Consider the following 14,362-nt stretch of genomic DNA (forward strand, 5'->3'; position numbering starts at 1 on the left):
ATGTGTTATTATGACTCCAGCTCTGCTATCAAACTTATCTCAGAGTTTGTTAATATTTGACAACACTATGTCGGGATTCTTCACAACATTAAAGAGCTTCTCTAGAGAACTACGAGTTCAAATATTTCATACTCTTAAGGAGAAGAATGTTTGTGTTAACTATTTAGAAAAACATGAGGTTGATAATAATGCGATGTAACAATTTTTTGCGGAACCTCCTATAGTTATCATCATTATCATACTAGTTGATGCTATTGGAACATTTTTCAGATAATTTCTTATTTTTTTCCTTTTCCTTTGTTCACATAAAAAAAAGACTTAATGGAAACTTTGGTCCCTTTATTTTATCTTTTTTTTTTGTGTTTTGCTCCCTCCATTTTTAAAATCTCGATTTTTGTCCTTTTTTAAAGTTTAATGAAGAATTTAGTCCCCTCTCTAATTTGGAATTTATTTTTAAGGGTTAAATATGTTTTTGATCCTCGTAAATATTGTGATTTTCACTTTTAATCCTTAAAACAATTTCCTTCAAAGAATGGTCCTCCTAATACTTTTGGTCCACATTTTTGATCCCCCATGTCAATGTCCGTTAATAGAAGTTGGCGTGGCAATTCGTGAATTTTTTTTGATGATTTAGCTTGCATGTGGCAGTGCCAACGTGAAAACGATGCTGATGTGGCATATCACGTGGCTAAGGTGAACATTATATTTGAATCCATAAAAGTTCGTAGCTAATCTGTAACTAAAATCGTAACTAATTTGTAACAAATTCAAGAATTAAAAGATTTATCGTGAAGATGTGCATACCAGCGTAATAAGCTCACCATGAACCTATAAATGCAGTCGTTCATACCAACGTGTTACAATTATGCATTAAAGGAAATAAGAACCAACAAATTATGTGATGATAAGCTCACCATGCACCTATCAATGCAAGTTGACAAGGAAAATTTATACATTTAATCCAATTACATGCTATCATATAGAATTAATGATAATTTTCTAACCTTTGGACGCACACCAAAACTCTCATGTCCAGCTACTCTTGGACTTAATCACAACTGATATATGTCATATATGTTTCTTTAAAAAAAGTAGAGTCAGAGGCCAATAGCAGAACAATGAATCTTTAGGATTTAAGATGATAGGATATATGTACAAAAAACACTTTAAATTGGTCTCGTCGTAACAATAAGTATTAGCAAGTTTTGTTGCTTTTGCCAAACTTTCTACATTGCTCCCTCCAAATTGAAGCACAATCGGATATTGTTCCGGAGAGCATGCCAAGAATCTATCCGGAGAATAATACACAAAATGAACGAATAAATAGTTTGAATAACATTCGATCAATCGGTCAATTTTTACTCTAGTTCACACACTAACACAAATATCTGCATTGCTACAATACAAACAATTGAGTTCATGATTGTAGTCATTCACACCAGAAAACCCTTTTAAGTTCCTTTTCCACCCATAATTTTCATTCTTTGTCGTTAGTTAAGGCAATAAGCTAACTTATAGATTTAAACTTACGAGATTATCCTTTTGATGAACAATTGTTTCAGCCGCAAGCATCTGGATATACAGTCAAACATGCTTTGATATGAGACGCACGAGAGTCCTATAGTGATTGTCCGTCCAGACAATCATTAGAGCCACACTGAAATTCAACCAAAAGAAAAGATTGTCAATTGTCGTTTCACACTAAAGAATCTTGCAATGCATAAATTTCTAAGGCTTCTTCGAGATATACTCACATGTAATCTAGAAGTATTTTTGATGAAATTGGAAGTAAAAGGAGAAAATGAAAGGGAAATGAATGAGCCTGAAAATTTCATATTAGTATGTTTAAATTAACTACGGATTAACTTGAAATTAGCTATAGATTTCTGAATTTTAAGTACGGTGTTAATATATAAAATTTAAAATTGAAACAATTGACCCGTGACATCTATGTCAACTTTTTTGTGCCACACTGACATTTCCATGTGGATACCATATCATAAAAAAAAACTCATGTAGCATGCCAGGCCAGCCTCCATAAGAAAAACTTTAGAACGGCTATAAAATTGAATGTTGACATATTTATCAAGACACATGTCAATGTCATTTTAAAATTAATGAAATTCTTTTTTTAATCAAAGTAAAAAACAATCCAAAAATACAAATTAAAATCTTCATCCTCTTCAATCAACAAATTAATGACCTGGCGCTCAGTGTGCTATTGTGTTAAGGTTTGAAGGGATATCTCAAATTGTTGTCATAAAGAGAACAAAAGAACTCCTCATATACCATATGCTTATCTTAAACTTTAAATTTACACAATAATATCAATAGTAATAGCAATACTACTGCAACAAATAGCACAAGCAATCTCACAAACAACAACAACACAATAGTAACCTTTCCATTAGTTTTTATACAACAAAAAACAAACTACAAACTGACAATCAGCTTCATCTCCATCTATCAACTTGTAATGTTAGGACTGTCAAAGTTTTATAAATATCATCCCTTCAAACCTAACACAATATATCCCTTCAAACCTAACACAATATAGTTGTTGAAAGCTCCAATTAAGACAAGCCAAAAATGTTGTGATTTAGCGACGAGGGGCGAAGCAGAATGAAGATAGAATTTCAATAATTCCATATCTTCTATGTATTCTTATTCTCCTTCACCTTTGATAAGAGATGATGTATCTACACCATCAACTAACCTAGATCATGTGGAAAACATGCATTCAAATTTTACTATCTAAATTCAAGAAAGGAGCCCTTATTATTCTTGAAATGGTAGTTTTATGGGTGTTTCAAGAAAATTATGAACTTCAAAAGAATGAGAATGTAGAGTTTATTTTTTATTTGAAAATTATGAACTTTAAAAGAAAATTATAAACAAAGACGCTAATTTACCGGCTTGTTGCTTCCCGTGTTTTAATATAGTCTATCAGTCATACGTATAGAAAGTTGTAACTAACACCAATGGACTTGCATGGAAGAAGTTCTGAAGGTGGACCTAAATCAGATAACAACAAATGAACAAATGGAAAAGATATGACTATTAATTGCAATATTGTGATAATTGTACAATCAATGGGTAATAAAAACTAAAGAAATCCAAACCATAAGTTTGACACAAATTTGTGCACTCACTAGGAACATCATGATTAGGAGATACATCAGTAACATATTAGAAAGGAACCATAAATTGAGAAACACATGTCTAAGGAAGTTAGTGAGACTTGATTTCCAAAACTAAGTCAATCTCACATAGAGCTAGGTGGTGCAAAAATGGTGGATTATAACAAAGATGCTAAAGGCTCCTCTAAAATCATAAGACAGATACAAGACATAAATCTAAATCATACTTAAAATCTTTAAAAATATAACTATTGTGAATTATATAAATGTAATACAAGATGAGGAACTAAACAACCATATAAATGAAAATTATAATTTGTCAAGGTTCAGATGGACAACTATTAGTTATATCCTAGCATCCTAGGATTAAGAGCAAGGTGAAATCAAACTTTCAAGACAAACATATAGCATGTTTTTAAACATAGTAACCTTAAAAGTATAATTCTTTGGATCGTAAACAAACCACCTTCGTTTTCCAATCCTCTAGAGTTACAGTTTCCAGAAGCAGTCTGTCATCGTCAAAAATATACAATGCCTTGGACAAGATATTACACTTACTAGGATCTAGCAGGTATGAAACAGAGCACAATTTAGTCCAAGAATCATGAATTCCATATTCCTTCATGACCCAAATATGATGATCAGAAATTAAGCACAAGGAGTCCCTCAAGACAGACAATGTCAACCTACGGTGACTGATCTCTGCATGATGAGGAGGGAAAAGCTTTTGATAAGACTCCTTCTCAAAATCAAAAGAAAGAATGAAGACGGGACCTTCCCGACACCATTCAGTATAGGGTCATGGTCAAAGACAGCACCAAAAGGAAAGGTCTCAGTGGTTCTCCAATAATTGGTGCCCAAAGTATGAACTTTTACTTTAGTTCTATCAAACAACTTAAAATAAGATTCAGAGTAGTAAAGAACAACTACTTTGTAATTATCAGAAAGGCGATCATAGCCGAAGCCGAAGGCCGGAAAAACCTTTGTAACAATTTCACTGTTTTCAAAAGGGGGAGATTCAATGAACTTCTTAAGACAAGGATTCCACAATACAACTATACCTTTAGTTTTTTCGAAAACACAAAGGATGTCGTCACAGGAACCAACAATACTGTCGCATGTCGAAATGAATGCGACGTTCTTTGAATTTAGTGGGTATATTGATTAAAACCGAATCGAGTGGGTAAGAATTGTGAATTAACTCGTGTGGTTCAGATTTGTATTTCGCGTAATGGAGCCGGAGACTGCTTGAGAGGCTAAGGTGCTTTCTCGTGAAATTGTGACCCGATATTAGACAATTCCATGACTTGCACATGCATCGGAGCTGTAGGAGGAGTTTCACAGATAGCCTGCACAAGATTTCACCCACCAGATCCATAGGAAGACTGGGAACTGAATCATTCTTCATTTCCTCCGCCGTCGCCATCTCTGATTCTAACTCCGGCCGTCAACCAACCACCAAATTAGGGTTTCTTCTTAAACGCAGCCGTTTTTGGTTAGAACGATAGGTAGACATGACTTTACTTTACTCCTCTCATCATCTCTATTTCGTATTTATAACAATTTTTTTGAGATTCTTTGATAATAACAATATTTTGCTAGGGTTAAGGTTTGTAACAGCAATTGGAGGAATGGGTCAAAAAGCCAATTCTAAGCTTTATTGGTCTTGTGTTTTCGCTGTTAAAAAAAATACTATAGTTTATATATATATATATATATATATATATATATATATATATATATATATATATATATATATATATATATATATATATATATATATATATAAACTAAATTTATAAAAAAATCAGATGCAGTAGTAGAATTCTTTTAGATCAAAAAGATTTTTTAATTTTGTTTATATATGACCTATATTATGAAAATGTTACTTTTATATGAAAACATGACAATAAACCTGAAACATTATATTTCAAATAAATTTGTGAGATTATGTGTCATTTTTATTCTCAATTAAATTTCTCTTTCTTTCATTATTAAAATAAATGATTTAAATTAAAATATTATATTTTTTACTATTAAAATTCTCCACACTTATATCAATACCCTACATCTTTTAAAAATATCAATTTTATCCTTAATTATTTTTAAATAATTTACCATTTCACTTTTAACCATTCAATTGAGATTTCCGAAAATTACACTATCCACCCTCGTATCGGAACTCATTGAAAAAGACTTCTGATATATTTTTTTTTCAAACCGAAAAACTTCGTGAAAGACATCCAGAATACTGCAAAACGTATACCAGAAGAGGTTCAATTTTTGAAAAAAAAAAATTCTGGAACACTTATCATATGTGTCCTGGTTAACAAAGTAACATACATTGGAAGTCTTTTTCAAAGATTTCCGGTGTTCTATTTCTGTGATCCGGAACTCTTCCTTGAAGATTTCCGGTTTGCATTTATTTATTTATTTATTGTGCAGGTATGAAAATTATGTCCCTAATATGTATAGATACTTCTGATGCGTTTTTAATCCGTCAAAGATTTTGTACACGAGAAGAGGTGGTCAAATGGATTAAAAAGGTTGAAATCGATAATAAAGTAACTGTTATTATCATTCGTTCAGATATTGAAACAAACAAGAGAGGCAAAAGTAACAATTTTTTATTTTTTATTTTATTTTTGTTTTGTCTTTTTTTTCTGTTTTTGTTTTCTTTAAGGATTATTAAGCAGTAGTATTTGTTTAATCTTTTATGTATAAGAAAGAGTTACTAATAAAAAAAATGAAGTGGGTAACCTTTTGCAAAGCTTCATATCACAAGCTAGAATCATTCACAAGTTGAATGACCAATGATGGGTATACACATGAATTGGGAATTTGATCCTCTTCTATTTTATATATTCTATCATCTCTTTTGTTCATAATTTAACCTTTGAGAAATTATATGGAATAATTAATTAAAAATATATATTTATGAAGAGAGAGAAAATGTGACAAAATTCTCAAAGAAATTATTTATCTTCTACCTCTTAAGCTTCCATTTTTTTTTAATTTTAACTTTCAAAATCTCCACATTCATCACTATCAACAAAATAAAAATTTACAGAATTTTTTTAAGAGACTTAGTTTCACCATTATTTATAAAAAAAATAGTGGCTTCACCATTGTTATCGATTGAATAAGGTTATTTTCTATCCATTATATTTTTCTAATTATGAATTAATAAAAAATAATTATCCACTATCTATATATTATATCGTTATAATGTATTTTTAACAGTAAAATAGTATGTTTATGGTTTATTAAAATGTATTAGTTTGTTTTGATCATCCATAAAGAAGACACATTTTCAAGAGTGATCGGCTAATATTTTCATCGCGGATGTAGTAATTATTTTGAAATTGAATTATATATTTTTTTAAATCTGAGATATTAATAATTGTTAGTATTGTACAAAGAGTATATATTTATAATAATAATTCTTATTAAATTGTTTTTAATAATAATTCTTATTTAAAGAAATGAGATTATGATTCTATCTCATTATAATATTTTATTTAGTTTTAATTATATTACGATGAAATTTTAAAAATATTTAATGAAAAAATGTTAGAAATTGGCACGTAGACCAGAAATTTGCATGGCTCATGGGTTGCTATGTAGACCAGAAATTGGCATGGTTCTGAAATAGCATACATCATTCATAACTCGCATGGCTAAGTGTTCCTTGAAATGCTTCAACCAAGTTTTGCTTTCTTTTTTATCTGTTTCGGTTCCATTACGGATTATTTTTCCTTTTGTTTTTCCTTGATCTCTTTGTTGTGTTGATTGCTGTTTCAAAAATTCAAAGAGTGAGTTTTTTGTGTTCTATGTCAAAGTTTGGTCTTTTTTTGGCTCAAATAAGTTATTATCCTAATAAGCTATTTCATGTTCTATGGCTAAACTCTGCGTTAATGCAATGACTAATTCAATGTTATGCTAAACTACGTTAGAAATTATACTATGTTGATTTTTGTGCTACTTGAATTTGGTTTTTTGGTTTAAGGAAAAATGCTTATTAAATATTTTATTTCAAAACAGTGGCCTAAATCAATCAACAAGAAGCATTCAACAATTCATGGCAATGGTATGGAAGAAAAGATATGAAGGATTACCGATAGAGCAGAGGTTTGCCCCAGTTAGTGTTGAGAATTAGAGTGCTGAAGAGAAATCCGAAAAACTTCAAAGGCAAAACTTTTTCGCTATTCTTCCAATAATTTCTAAGCTTAATGATTAGTTTTTATAATGAATGAATATAGAAGATGAATCTTGAATGTAGAATACTGATGAATATGATTGAATCTTGATGAACTTTGGATGATAATTGTTGATAATAATGTGTAAGTTGTTGAAACTTGATTAATGATTGGATTGTGGTTAAGTTCCACCAAATTTAGAACTTCAATGTGAAGTTCTATATGGTTATGAATATGAACTTTGGTGATGGTGAGGGAGTGAAGAAAAAAGAGAAAATTATGAGAGAACTTGAGAAAAAAATGGTTAAGAAGGTTCATATGAGTTACGTTAGTTAGGTTAGTTAAGTACAAAATTGTGAGAAATGACATATATAGACTTTGTAAATGAATGAACACTCTTAGATTGTGATTCAAGTAAGTGGTTTATCAATGATGGGAAATTAATTTAAGCCTTAGTTCTGGATCACTAATTTCACCCTTGGATTGATTGTTAAGAATGGTTAGGATTGAATGGAAATTTGATTGAAAATGGAAGTTGGAATTTGTGTTAGTTTGGTAGTTATGATAGTTAACGATTGTGGATGCATAGATAGTTAAAGACAAATAATGATTTGTTTTTGCGTAAGTACCAAGTTAGAATATAAGGCAAAAGGTCACTAGTAATTATGCATGAAACTTGAACTTTTGAATGTTTTTGCCTTTAATTTTTTACCACTTTTGCCTTGAATTTTTGGTGAATCATCCAATGACTTTAAGTGCTTTTCAGAAGTGATTTTGTGTTAAAATAAGCACTTTTGAATGGTGTAAAATCAAGGATCAAATTCTGAATTTTTGGGCATGAATCAATGTTGAAAAATATTGAAAAAACAAGTATTGAATTTAAGGAATATTGCATAGTTTTCCTTTTGTTTCTTGATTTTTTTCATGACTTCTTGATGATTTAACTTCATGATATGAATATATAACTTGATTTACCTTCTTCCTTGTAGCAAAGTGAGCATTGTAGTGGAAGCATGAACTTGAAGTAGCATTGCAAAGTGAAGAACAAGTCATGAAAATGAAGCTTGATGGAAGATAAAATTTGTTGAAAATTAGCATTTAACATAATCATGATATAAGTCATTTTTTTATGAATAATGGTGAATACTTTGATCAAATGCTTGTAGAATAGGTCTAGGAAAATTCAAGAGTAAAAATCAAGTCAATGGTCAACAGTTGATCAAAAAATCAACTATGTGACCAAAGAGTCAACCGTAGCCAAAAGATGTAGTTTTTACCCTCACTTCTTGCAATCCATTCTTTTGATTTGCATTTTAAGTAATATGCATTGTACCATGAATTTTTAATAAATGAATGAAATCTTATTTTTATTCCAACTTTGTCATTTTCTTTGAATTCAAGCAATCTTCTGGATTAAGTAATAATCATTACAATCCTCCTACTAATCATGAATCTCGGATAAAGAGATAATCCACATCACAAGTAATATGGAAAATAAACTCTATGAAATCACCAAATAATATCCGCTTCAAAAATCCACTTAAACTGATTAAATTCATTATTATCGAACATTTGACCTAAATTTATTATAATATGCAAATGCAAATGAATGACCTAAATACATGATTAAATAGAAAAATGTATGTAAATGAAAAAAAACACTAAGTCAGGCGAATTGAATGAGGAGGTAGGGCATGTTCTAAGGTATGACAATACACACCACAATGATAATTCAATGACACAACCCATACAGTCACTTTATGAACCAAAATAAACCTTGTGGGAAAGACTCTCTACCTGAGTCTAGTGAGTAAAATTAAGATATGAAAGGTTGAGTAGTATGGGCTACCGAGAACTTTTTCTCGTAAGGGTTGATACGATAACCTCGCTTAGAGTATATTCTTTTGAGGATATTGATGACCGTCAAGCTTTTGGCGTAAGCGTCAATATTTTCATTGGAATCCTTAACTCTAAGGACCTTTTTAGAACCCTAAACCTTTGGGACAATTAGAAACGATGGTCGCGTAGTGCAGGTCCCCGAGAAGCTTTTCTCACGAGGGTCGGTAGGAAGACCTCACTCATAATAGATTTTCTTAATAGAGCTGATGTTTGGCAAGTAAATTGACATAAGTGGCAAACAGTCAAGAAAATCCATGATTCTGAGAACCTTGTCTAGAACTCAATGTCAATGGTCGCGTAGTATGGGTTCCGGAGAATCTTTTCTCGCGAGGATCGATACGAAAACCTAACCTGGAGTATATTCATTTAACGGACTTGTCGACCGACATGCCTTTGTCGTAAGCAGCAAACAGTCAGATGAATCCATGACTTTGGGGTCCCTGTTTCTAAAAAACCCTATATCATATCCAGTGAGATTCTTGTTTGAAAGTAATTAGTGTTATACTCCATTTCTTACCTCAGACATCTCAGACTTATGAACTCATGCTTGAGTATTGTTCATCCATTCATCCATACATTTATGCATTCATACATCATAAACATGAAGACAAAAACTAAGCTTTTAGTATCTTGTGTTCATTACATGAATATTAGACATTTTCCAAAGTAATCATGAATCTTCCTCCTAAGAAAAACACATTCTCCTCCCGATAAAAGGAACCTCAAATGGATAGTTTGAAAGTCTTAAGTTCTAGGGTGACGCCTATCAAGAACAACAAGTTTCGTACAGCCTATGGGAATATTCTGAACATGTTGACAAAGAAGGTGGACTTTGGAGCTCTCACCACATTGGCTCAGTATATAAAATTAATTTAATGCTTTAAAAAATGAGGAATATCTACTATAAAAACTCAAATTATTTGATATTTATTTTGTATTAATACAATTAAAATTAAAATTTGAATTTATTTTCTAGATTTTTGAAAATGTTAAGGATATTGTATTGTTTAAGAATTTTAACAATTTTTTTTTTATAAATTTACAATTAATAACATTTTAGTTTTGAGGATTTTTTTATTGAAATTATAATGAATAAAATAAATTGATATGCAAAATAAAATATAAATAGTTTATATTAAAAATTCGATAAATCTGACGTGGCTCCACATTATCAAAGTCACGTTATTAAAGAGTATGCCACATGTGCAAAATTAGAGGGTATCTTGAAAATTCCAAGGGATGTAAAGTTCAGGAATCAAAAAACTGATTTTTAAAATTATGGACTAAAAGTTAAAAAAAACATCAAATTAGAGGGATCAAAAATGCATTTAAGGATACTATAAATTATTTACACTAAGAAAATCACATTTAAGTAATCAAGTAATATTTACCTTTTACAATCTCCTATACAAATATAACATGTGGCACTCATTTTTCAATTTTCACAGATTAAATCACAATTAAATATTACATCCACTCATTCTCTCTCTTGATTAAAAATTGAAATCTCACTCACATTTCTTTTTCTCATACTTTCTAATTTTCATTTTAATTTTTTTTTTCTATTTATTTATTTTCATTAAAAATACTAATAATCTATTTTTTAATTTTAATAAAATTAACAATTTATTTTATCTCATATATCACTATCAATATAATATATACTTTATTTTAATCAATCATTATCTTAATCTGAGAGATAAAATCCTTATTTTTGAATATTAATTTTTTTCTTTCTCCTTCTCACGGTTTCTTTCTTTCTTTTTGTATGATTATTTAATATAATTAAATTTATATAATTATTGTTTATTTTACAAATAAGTAAATCATTTCAAATTTTACATGTGTATCTAAATATATTTTATATCGTATCAAATAAAAATTTTCATCTCATGGGTCATTACCATCACAATGTTTATTTTATTTTAATTAACAATTTGACTTAATTTGAAAGACAAAATCCTTATTTCAAAATATCAAAATTTTCTTTTCTTTTCTTTCTTCTTCTCAGGAGTAACTTTATTTCTTTTTTTGCATGATTATTTAATAGAATTGAATTTATATAATTATTTTTTATTTTACAATTAAGTAACTCATTTCAAATTTACATATGCAAATAAATATATTTTATATTGTATTAAATAAATTTTATATTTCACAGGTCCCTATAAGCGAAATTTTTATCTAAATAATCCATTTTTTCAAATAAATATCCAAACTAACCAATTTTTTCACATATTCCCCAAAATAACCCACTTTCAAATAAAAAAAATATTTTAACATAAAAGAGATGTCAATCCAATTTGATACCTGTGTACGACACATGAAAGGAGACGTCAATCCAATTGGCGACACTATACAAATATATAGGAGAGTTAGTACATTCTCTCTCCTACATGTTTGTATATTGTCATTAATTGATTTAACGATTTCTCTTATGTGTTGTATATAAGCGTCCATTGAATTGATGTCTCTCATTTACTTTGATGTTTGAAAGTGAGTTACTTTGGGAAATAGATATAAAATTTGGTTATTTTGGATATTTATTTGAAAAAAATAGGTTATTTGAATAAATATTTCACTATAAGTATAATATATATTTTATTTTAATCAATGACTATCTTAATTTAAAAATAAATATTTTATATTTAAATATTAAATATTAATATTTCTACCATTCCCTTTTTATATTTTAATTGAGTTTATATAATTATTATTTATTTTAAAATTAATAATTAATTTCAAATTTATATATATATCTAAATACATTTTATATCGTATCAAATAAATTTATCCGAGCGGGTATCTAGCTAGTTAAAATCAAAGGATGTAATAGAACAATGTTAAGAAATCCACTTATAAAAAGTTTATATTGAAAAAAAATAATAAAAAAATATATTTTATATTTTTATTCATTTATAAAAAGTTTGTATTAAATAAAATAATAGAAAAAATAATTCTATATTTTTATTAAAATTAATGCATAATTTGCAAAATAACATTTTTTCTTTTAATTCTTAACTTGTTCTCCTACAAGTACACGTCAACATTATCCAATATTAGAGTTGTTAAAATGGACTAGCCGGTACTAAATGGGTCGGTTATGGAGGACCACAGGTTTTTTAAGACTAGGTCAAAAAAAATCATGCTATAATATGGACTCGACAATTACTACCCGAACTCGGCCTTAAACTATTTTTTTAAATAAAAATTAAAATAAAAAACACATTATAATTAATGTAAATGAAATTAAAAATTATATTATTTTAAGTATAATATATTTTTAAATATTATATTATCTTTTATAAATACTATAATGTATTTTTAAATACAATACGCGTCTAAATTGTATAAAATAGGCAAAATTATACAAGAGACTCTTTAAGTTATTCTTTTGTATAAGGTTGGTCCTTTAAGTTTTTTGTAACAACTTGGTCATTTAAGTTAACAAACATGTTGAATTAGGATCTTACTTTATGTATTTAGGATGCTACTTTACGCATTATGCTGCAACTTTATATATTTTGGGTGATTCGTTCAATCAAAGATTTAAGAAAAGGGTAAAAGTGCACACATTTGTTAACTTAAAAGATCAAGTTGTTATAAAAAAAACTTAAGGGTAATCCTGTTAAAAAAATAACTTAAAGGATCTCAAGTATAATTATGCCTGTAAAATAATACTTGAATATTTAACGTAAGAGAAATTAATAGAATCCGAAAAAAGAGGGTTGTAACGTATAAGATTTAAAAGAGAAAGATTGAATATAATAGAGAAAATAATGTTATTTTTGAGTAAAACAATATAAATAGTAATATAACTTTTTTAAAATGTATAGTTATGTGGACTTAACGGAGTAACCACGGTCCATACGGACTTTTTAGAGCTGAGCTAAAAAAGTCCTAATAAATATGGACTATAGTTTTAAGTTCCAAACCCTATGATTTTTAGGTTTGATGGACATCCCATGCTAGCCTACTTTGACAACTCTATCAAACATCACCAAATATCCTAATACATATTTTTCTTTATAAAAAATTGTATTTACCAAAACTCATTATTGTAATTAACCAAAATCTATTTTCTCTCTCTATCTTTTTTCTTATTTATTTATTAAAATTTAAATAATAAAATTTGAATCTCTTTTACACAGAAAAATATTCAATTTTCAAAATACAAAATTTAATCTCAAAAGAAAAACATAATTATTTTATAATTATTAAAAAATAATTCATAGTTATTAATAAATAACTTATACTTATAAAAAAATAATTCAATTATAAAATTAATAAATTGCTGAAATAGTCTTATGGTCCCTGTAAGTCAGCAAGTTTTTGATTTTGAATGTTGTATCTTTTTTTTTTGTCTAAGTCCCTATAGGTTGAATTTCGTTTGGTTTTATTCCATAACGTCTATTATCCGTTACAAAAAACTTATGTGGGTAACGTTGTGATGTGACCGTTTTTTTTAATTCCAAGTAGATTAAATGGTAAAAGCCAAAATTTTCAAAAAATGGTGGATTCAAACCATGGAACTTGTATTTACATTAAGGATGTCACTTCACTAAGCCACTTGTGTTTCTTATTTAATAATTGCAACACATATGTATATATTAAATAATAGAAATGAGGACTAAATCTAAAAATGATTTGATTTTGTAATTTAAACTTCTTCTTCCTCTCCTTTAACCAGCATTCTTCTTCTTTCTCTGCACCTTCATCCATTGCTACATATTCAATTGGTAACTTTACTCAATTCCAAATCCTCAATACATAACTTTACTTTATTTCATTTAATTTAGTTGTTGTTTCTAATTATGAGATATGAGTTTGCAAGCTTTATCACCCATTAGAATTAGTGGTGGATTTTTATTGTATAATGATAGTCTTTGATCTTGATAGAAGTGTGAGAAATAATTTTTATGAAATGAGAAAATAAGGAATAAACAAAGAATAATTTTGGATTTGAAAAAATTCAGGTTTATATGATGGTTAGGGATGAAGATATGAACATAAATCCAAAATTTTGGATTAAATGTTTTTTCAGCCCTATAAATTGGCGCGTTTTTTGCTTTAGTCTCTGTAACCTAATATATATTTTTGGGTTTTAGTCCCTAATTCTAAATT

General features: G+C 28.6%; 1 long non-coding RNA gene across 3 annotated transcripts; it reads right to left on the reverse strand.

The window, feature by feature from the left end:
• Positions 1-882: 882 nt before the first annotated feature.
• Positions 883-4,800, reverse strand: LOC127085959 (uncharacterized). 3 transcript variants are annotated; one of them, XR_007789359.1, is made up of 4 exons: positions 3,570-4,800; positions 2,913-3,015; positions 1,531-1,657; positions 883-1,288 (listed from the first exon to the last, which is right to left on the reverse strand). It is a non-coding gene; the product is annotated as an uncharacterized LOC127085959 (long non-coding RNA). The 3 variants fall into 3 exon arrangements; XR_007789358.1 differs by having other exon boundaries at positions 3,604-4,799; XR_007789357.1 differs by having other exon boundaries at positions 3,607-4,798.
• Between the last annotated feature and the right edge of the window lie 9,562 nt (positions 4,801-14,362).

This window comes from Lathyrus oleraceus, chromosome 5, assembly GCF_024323335.1.
Source record: "Lathyrus oleraceus cultivar Zhongwan6 chromosome 5, CAAS_Psat_ZW6_1.0, whole genome shotgun sequence".
NCBI lineage: Eukaryota > Viridiplantae > Streptophyta > Magnoliopsida > Fabales > Fabaceae > Lathyrus > Lathyrus oleraceus.